Source organism: Rhipicephalus microplus, chromosome 6, assembly GCF_043290135.1.
Source record: "Rhipicephalus microplus isolate Deutch F79 chromosome 6, USDA_Rmic, whole genome shotgun sequence".
Taxonomy (NCBI): Eukaryota; Metazoa; Arthropoda; class Arachnida; order Ixodida; family Ixodidae; genus Rhipicephalus; species Rhipicephalus microplus.
This window is the reverse complement of record NC_134705.1, coordinates 149,223,657-149,231,863: the sequence shown is the minus strand read 5'-3', so window position 1 is coordinate 149,231,863 and position 8,207 is coordinate 149,223,657.

The window sequence follows — 8,207 nt, the reverse complement described above, 5'->3', positions numbered from 1 at the left end:
CTTCCAGGTCAACACACAAGAACACTCCAGACATCGCCATAATATGTATATACCACCCCTAGTCCCACGTAACGATTGCTTTAAGTTCAGTTACTTTCCACGTGCTATTGAAGATTGGAATATGCTGCCAGAGTCTATAATTGGTTGTTCCTCGCTTACATCATTTGAACAGAATCTAAAACGTTTATTTTCCGAATAACAGTGACATATGTTTTTTTTTGCGTGTGTGTGTACTTTTTGTTGGTTGCATGATCCTGCAGTAGTTGTCTTTCAAATCTTCAGCACGGTGCAAAAGTGCCGCCTCAAATGCGTCATGTGCTGTTCTGCGCGTATGTATTGCATCGCATGTGTGTTCCATTTATGTATGTTATGTATAACTTCGAGTTGCTGGTCACAATAGTACCGAGAAATTATCTCGAGACCTGTACGGTACTTCTTTTTTGCAAATAATTGTTTGTACTTCCACCCTGTAACGGCCCACTTCTGGGCTAACAGTATAAATAAATGAAATGAAATGAAATGAAAACGTAAGAAGCAAAAATGATATTTTGAAATTCAGGCATTTTTTTCAATTATTGATGTGCTACGTCTATAAGCAGCTCCTTAAAAAATAGAATCCACATACAAATGCCATATTTATTGAATTGGCGTGTGCTTAACATGGCACTGGCGGTCTTGGCTGATGATTGATTGATATGTGGGGTTTAACGTCTCAAAACCACTATATGATTATGAGAGACGCCGTAGTGGAGGGCTCCGGAAATTTAGACCACCTGGGGTTCTTTAACGTGCACTCAAATCTGAGCACACGGGCCTACAACATTTCCGCCTCCATCGGAAATGCAGCCGCCGCAGCCGGGATACGAACCCGCACCCTGCGGGTCAGCAGCCGAGTACCTTAGCCACTAGACCACCGCGGCGGGGTGGTCTTGGCTGTCAATTACCTGAGCGTGAGAATGGCGGAGTAGTTTTTTTTTCACTTTCTTGGGTATTGTATTTTTAATGCATGACAACATTTCTAATGAATAGCGCGATACTTAAGAGAATGCTATGAACTTGGTTTCAGGTAATCACTTATTCATTACCAATTACACTGCTACCGAGGCTACCGAGGCTACATACTCACTCGCCGTGTAGTCTGTTTAGCAAACGCACTTACTGGCAAGTACGCTTCGTAGCGAGTGTCACTAAACTTTCCTGTGGGAAAGCGTGTGAATTTTACTAGTGGTGAAATTCACGCCCTCAAAATGCACACAAGCTGCCCCCTGTGACAAACGTATCATTCTTATAGCAGGATAAAATAAAGCGAAAATCAAAGCTAGAAAAATGTGGAGGTCTTACACTTACCAGAGACCACACAGACTGCAAAGCCAAGAAACAGGAGACAAATTGCTGCAAACCCCATTTCAATTCAGCTGCAATAAATAAAGTGGTAATGCTTGCACTTCGTTGCGGCAGTGTAACTGTTATATAATATCACTGGTATGAGAGAACGTATGTATAAATGCAAAAGCGTGAAATTGCTTAGGAGTTGCGTGAGCAGTGCAAAGGAGTAGAAACAGAAGTAGACTTGTGCTTCGTCTATTGGTAACCAGTGCAAGCGCTTGTGTGAAGTCTGTAAAAAATTCATGTGACGTTTGACTTCAATTTTTTTTAACGAGCAAAGGCTTCTTTTGCTAACGAAACGAAAGCTTACAGAAAACATTCCAGAGAGGTGCTGTCTGCTTATGCCATATGAGAAGTAGTGCAAAATATGGAGCCCGAGGGGTCATTCATTTAAGAATTTCTTTACACCCGCGAGCTGCCTGTGGTCACGTAAAACAATTGCTCAAACACTATAACGTTAGCAGGAGAAAACGAGAAATGCTACGAATGAATATCGCAAGTGCTAGGTACTTTTTGCGATCTAACATTGTCAAAATAAACATCTCACGTTTTATTGTTACTTGCAATGCGCACGTCCACACACACACAAAAAAATGTGGCGGTGACTGCAGCGTATCGATAATGGACAAATACTGCCTTCATACTATGCCATCCAGGACGAGAGACGACCATTAGCCAAAATTCAATAAAACGTGCAATGCAAGCAGACGCCTTCGCCGTTTGAGATTGTATCTGATAATGCCTCTGTCAGAGATAAAAATAAAAAATACGAAAAAAATTGTGAAAACTTGTACTCGGCTGCGCCACGTATTAACAAAGCCAAGCCGGTCTAATTAACGATGTTTCGTGGCTTACCCTAAGCCGAACTTGGATGTAACTATGTGGCTCTTAAAAATTGGTAGGCCTGTCTTAGATGGACCACAATTTATTTCAAACATGGCATGAATTTTCAAATTCGCATGAGTCAAACACACGGAGGAAGCTCACGTCAGCACCTTTGGTAGAAGTACGAGCATGACGCTGCTTTTAGTAGACTGAGTTCCCGTAGGCTGAATGCGGACGTGTACAACTCGCTTACCTGCTGCGTTCCGCTCACGGAGTTCGGCAGTTTCTTCTAGTCACCTCTTGTTCCTTTTCTCTGCAGGGTGTTTTGGGCAACCTCGTCACTGCCGTTGCCGTCCTGGCACATCGACAAGCGTGGCTTCTCGATGCACTGTTTCTTTTGCCAGAGTGCGTACTTCTTTTGCGTGTCACATGGCTTTATTATCTTATCTAGCGACGAAAGTGCGGCGAAAATTTTATGCGCGAGGTGACATGGTTGCCGGGAGTGGCTTAGTGATAGTAATTGCGTGGTGTAAACCTGGCTTTTTATATAACACTAGCGATTTCACAGCGGCTTAAAGAGCTTTGGCCTGAAAATCTTCGCAGATTCTTTTTTTTTTTTTGGGGGGGGGGGGGGGTAGCTGCCTTAGTAATCAGTCAGTGTAAAGCTGCGTTGTAGCTTTGAAACTTCTCCAGCCCGTCGTCTCCGGCTTGTATTGACATTGACACTTTTTTTAGTTTTTTTTTCTGGTGTTCGCCAAAATCGGGAACGAGCCCAACTATACAGAGTGCCTCTTGGAATCCTGCAAAAAGTACTTTGCAGCAAATTTCTGCCATGCCTCAATATTTGCGATGTCTACACTCCTTCATGGTCTCTTTACATATTGTTCTGAGGAGAATTTTCATTTTGCTACCAATACAATTGACTGGATTGACTGGAGCATTCACAGAACCTATACTCACAGAAAGTTTTTTTTTTTCCACCCCAACTACTACGGTAGCGATTCTTAAAACATGGCCGGTAAGTTAACGTTGTTACGTAAGCAAAAAAGTGTGCAGACAATCGACTATGTCAGCACTAACATACATGAGCCAAGTGTGCAAGTTATGGAATGCGTTTGCTAAACTGTGCTAGGACGATGAATTATTAAAACTGAAGCGCTTGAAGTATTTGAAACGGTTCGTAATTTCTACGGCATATGACATACTTCAGAAAAGGTATCGCCAAATAATTGCGACCCGCAGGACATTGTCATGCGGTTGCCGGCACGACGCCAGAACGGTACCCCTCTTATTAACACTTCTTATATCGACCGTACAGAAGCTACTTCGCTATTGAACACAAATAATTGTTCGTCCACTATAGCTTAACGTGAATTATATTGCAGCACTGTCAATCACTACAAAATAATGAAATTGTTTCTACTTGCCCGTAACACCTCCTGCGCTTAGCCATGCCATCCCCACCATGTCGGCTATATCACCCTCGCCCCCCATGTGAGAAGGTTGCCGACCCTTTCTCAAAATGAAGGCAGAACACTGACACTACCTGGGTATTCAGATGAGTGGAACTGGCCGCTTTAGTGCTCTTGCTCTTCAATAGATTCGGTCTTGCTCTTTCGTTTTGCTCTTCGGTCATTTCATCATGACATGCGCTTCTGTCATTGCCTCTTGCCTCATGTAATGTGATTTAATTGACACTGTCATTGAAAATCGCTTCAAAACGTGGCTCTAAGCGTAGTCTTAAAGTTTTGTGAGAATTAAAAACATCTCGAGAGAGTGGCGCATTAAACTGCGATTTTCCTCTGCAAGTGAATTATTTCAGCAGAGCAGCGTGGCAGTTGCGAGCTCAACAGTAAAAATTGTGCTGCCATTGAACTGCGCAATAAGATCAGGATGAATCATTGCTTCACAAGCGATGCTGATTGATTTATCGGCCGTGACATGAAACAAAAAAGACTGTTTGCATGCACAATTTATTCTAAAGATAATTGTCTGCCTGCGCACGATGCTCCTAGGCGCGTGTACCTCCTCTCGGAGCGAACAAACTACCATCCTCAATAAAAAGACAGAAAAAAAGAAAAAAATCAAGCCTTTGCTCGCCAAAGACACACACGACTATGGTATGTGCTGCAGCGGGCTACCTGACAATTATTTCAACCCCCCCCACCCCCGAGTTCGCGAAATTTTACCAACCTTACGTACACATATATTCTGCCATTTCGCCTAATTAAAACGAACACTGGTGTTTACTAACAGTTGTGTAAACAAGAAATTAACGTTCATTTCATTCATGTAGATTGGCGTGCAAGGATTGTAGGCACTATCGTTCTGGAGTGCGAATATGCACATGTTTCTTTTTTTGTGTTCTCTCTTTCTCTCTCTCTCTCTCTCTTTCTATATATATATATAGGTATGTATGTATGTATGTATGTATGTATGTATGTATGTATGTATGTATATATATATATGTGTGTGTGTGTGTGTGTGTGTGTGTGTGTGTGTGTGTGTGTGTGTGTGTGTGTGTGTGTGTGTGTGTGTGTGTGTGTGTGTGTGTGTGTGTGTGTGTGTGTGTGTGTGTGTGTGTGTGTGTGTGTGTGTGTGTGTGTGTGCGCTTTTTCCGCCCCCTATATGTAAAAATAACTAAAAGGAAAAAGGGGGGTAGCCCGTACCACCAGGAGGTATAACGGGCTCAAGCCAATCTAACATAAATGAAGAGGGGAAACTTCCCAAATTTTTATTTTTATTTGAAAAAGCCAATTAGTTAAAAAAATAACATGGGTAAAACCTAGTGAGTGCAGCATAAAACTGTAATAAATAAACTAGTTAGCTTCTCAGGAATGAGCAGGTCGATATGCAGCAGCAGTGTATTTCCCCACTTGAGTTTTTGGAGTTCGTGTGTGTGTGTGTGTGTGTGTGTGTGTGTGTGTGTGTGTGTGTGTGTGTGCGTGTGTGTTGCGTGGGTGTGTGTTTGTGTGTGTGTGTGTGCGTGTGTGTGTGTGTGTGTGTGTGTGTTTATTTTAAATGCATTGTCATTGAATGCAGAAAGTCCAAAAACAAACAACGAAGTGGGATGCGAGCCAGTGGTCTTGAGGATGGGTAAACGTTGACGAGGATGGTAGCAGTGGCCTCTGTGATGTCGAAGCCCATTTCTTCACCAGGAGTCATGTAGCCAGGCACGTCGGGCTGTCGTTCCAACCAGCGATGCAGCAGGGAACCTTGGGCAGCCTGTTTGCCGCTGCGAACTTAGACAAGGCGCCATTCGCAATAGTAACAAGCTTTTTTTTTTAAAAAAAAAAGGGGGGGGGGGCAGGATTAGGTACTTGCGCAAGCGTTGCGAATCCTATGGTTCGAGTACTTAGGGAAAATGGAGCAGTGATGCTATCGTTATCAGTCGCCGAGGCTTTCCCCCACCTTTGTTGGCATAACTGCGACTGTAATCGAGAGCACTCACGCAAAAGTTGTGATATGGAGGTGATTCGGAGCATGAAGCGACGTCCTGATAAAGTGTTGGTAGCTAATACGTGTCATGTGGATGTCATAGAAACACAGTTGCGCATGACACTCACTAACTGAAGTAGATACGCGCGAGATTTTCTATTGGTCAATAGCCCATAATAATGCGCAGGTAGTGTTGTATCACTTTTGGGCACACGTAAATGGGTCACAATGTGTTGTGTGTTTGGGCATTCATTAAAGTAGTGTTGTTCGCTCAAGCAAGGTGCACCACACATACACCTGTCCGATGCAGTTATATTGAATCGATGAAGATAATACTGAAAGTGTCCGTGACCAGATAATAAGTGTGTTAGGTTTTTAGGAGGCGGGAACCATTGAGGAATTTTGTACGGACTTGTGATCCAATGAAATAGCGTTGTCTCAGGTCCCTCAGTCTGCCAATGGGTGTGCCAATATGAATTCAAGATTTTATGAAACTGAGTTCGTACTGACCGAATAGATATTTTGGCGTAACGCACGAAGCCTGATTTTCCTCCTAATGCAGCTGCAGCGTCAGCTAGCTCATTTCCCAAAATTCCCATATGGCCAGGTACATGAAACATTTTTATAATTTTGCCTGACGAGATTATATGGTTAAGAAGCAGCTTAATGTTCCGAATTCTTTCATCGTTATCAGTGAGACTTGAAAGCTTCATTAGAAGCGATAGACAGTCTGTGTAAATGTGGGCTGGCGTGTTAAAGTTGTTTGTAAAAACGAAATGAAGGGCTTCTTGGAATGCTATTAATTCCGTGTCGTATGCGCTTGAAGCGTTGCGGATCTGAAATTTTCTAACAGTTATAATTTTTCCATCCTTTGTCAAAGCAATATATGCCGCACCCGCCGCGTAGGACGTGTATGAGCCGTCAGTGTATACGTGAATGGCTTTTGTTTTGAAAATAACCGCTTCTTGTGATGGTGAGAGTTTAGTGAAAGTAAATTTATATTTTTTACTGGGGTGATGAGCCCACGGACTGCATGGATATAGTATGTCAGCTGGTTTGAATGTTTTTACATCATAATAAGTTACGTTCCGGAGTATAAATAAGGAAAATTCTGCAGATTGTCTGTCCAACTCTAGTGGTAACGGAGGCGCGTTAGCGAGAATCTGTAGGGATGACGTACGTGTGGTGTAAAATGCACCTGTTAAGGAAATTAAGACGGTTCGCTGAACTGATAAAACTCGCGCCCTAATGAATTTTGATGGGAACATAGGCCACCATACCGGAGATGCATACGTGAGAGAGGGCAATATTACTTGACGGTAGAGTCGTCTAATGAGTGTACTTTTTAATGAACGGTGCGATTTAACAAATGCGAGGAGCCGGGACGTGGACACTTCAGCCTTTCCTTTAATATAGTCAATGTGGGCATGAAAATTTAAAGAGGGGTCAAATAATACGCCTAGAATCTTAATTTCTTTCTTGTGTTTGAGAAAAATGCCATCCATGCGGATAGATGGGCAGCGTTTTGATGTACCCATGTGTCCGTTATTAAAGAACACGAAGAACGACTTCTCGGCGCTTACGGTAACTTTTTGTTCTCGTGCCCAACCAGATACCAAAGCCAGGACATGCTCAGCCTTTGCTTGTAATCGGAGTCTTGACTTATCTGTGATAACAATGATGGTATCATCCGCGTACGCCTGTATGTGTACGTCGGGTGGCACGGGAAGATTGAGTAAGCTGTATATTACTATGTTCCACAGTAGCGGACTGATAGGGGATCCTTGTGGGCTGCCAATCGTTGTACGAACTGTCTCTTCTGCAACGTTGGTTGAAAAAGTTACAGTGCGGTTCGATAAAAAGGATTTGAGTAGAAAGTACAAGTTTTGTGGACACCTGTGCTTGCGTAAAAAGTTCAAGACTGCAGGATGCCAAACACTATCGAATGCTCCAACAAAATCAAGCGATATGAGTATGGTAGGAAGTTTGGCTGCCTTGTATGCAGCCAATTTGCTTCGCAGTGTGTATAGTGCTAAAGTAGCACTTTTATTGTGCGTAAAACCGTATTGATTATTGTGAAGAAGATTATTATTGTGCAGGAAATAATACAGACGAGCATTTAAGAGTCTTTCTAATACTTTACTTAATACAGAGTTCAAAACTATTGGTCTATATGCATTAGGCGAATTAAGCGGACGTCCTGGCTTTGGTATGAATATTACTTTCCCTCTTCTCCAAGCCTGTGGGAAGTGTCCGATTCTTAAGGCGGTGTTGAAGATAAAATAGAAAAATTGAGGATGGTATTCAAATAATCCTTTAATGAACGAGTAGGTTAATCCGTCGTGTCCAGGGGCAGAGTGTGAGTTACCCTGTTTCATCGCGCACTCTATCTCAGATATTGTAAAAGGAGGGTCAAAAGTATGCCACGGGTAAGGACTAGCCGCAATGTTACGCATGATAGTGTGGTGCATGTTATCTTCAGAACAGCTGTCCACTACTACCAATGTATCGAGTAGTAGCCGGGCGGACTCCATTACAGAAGCTGTGCGAGTGCCGTT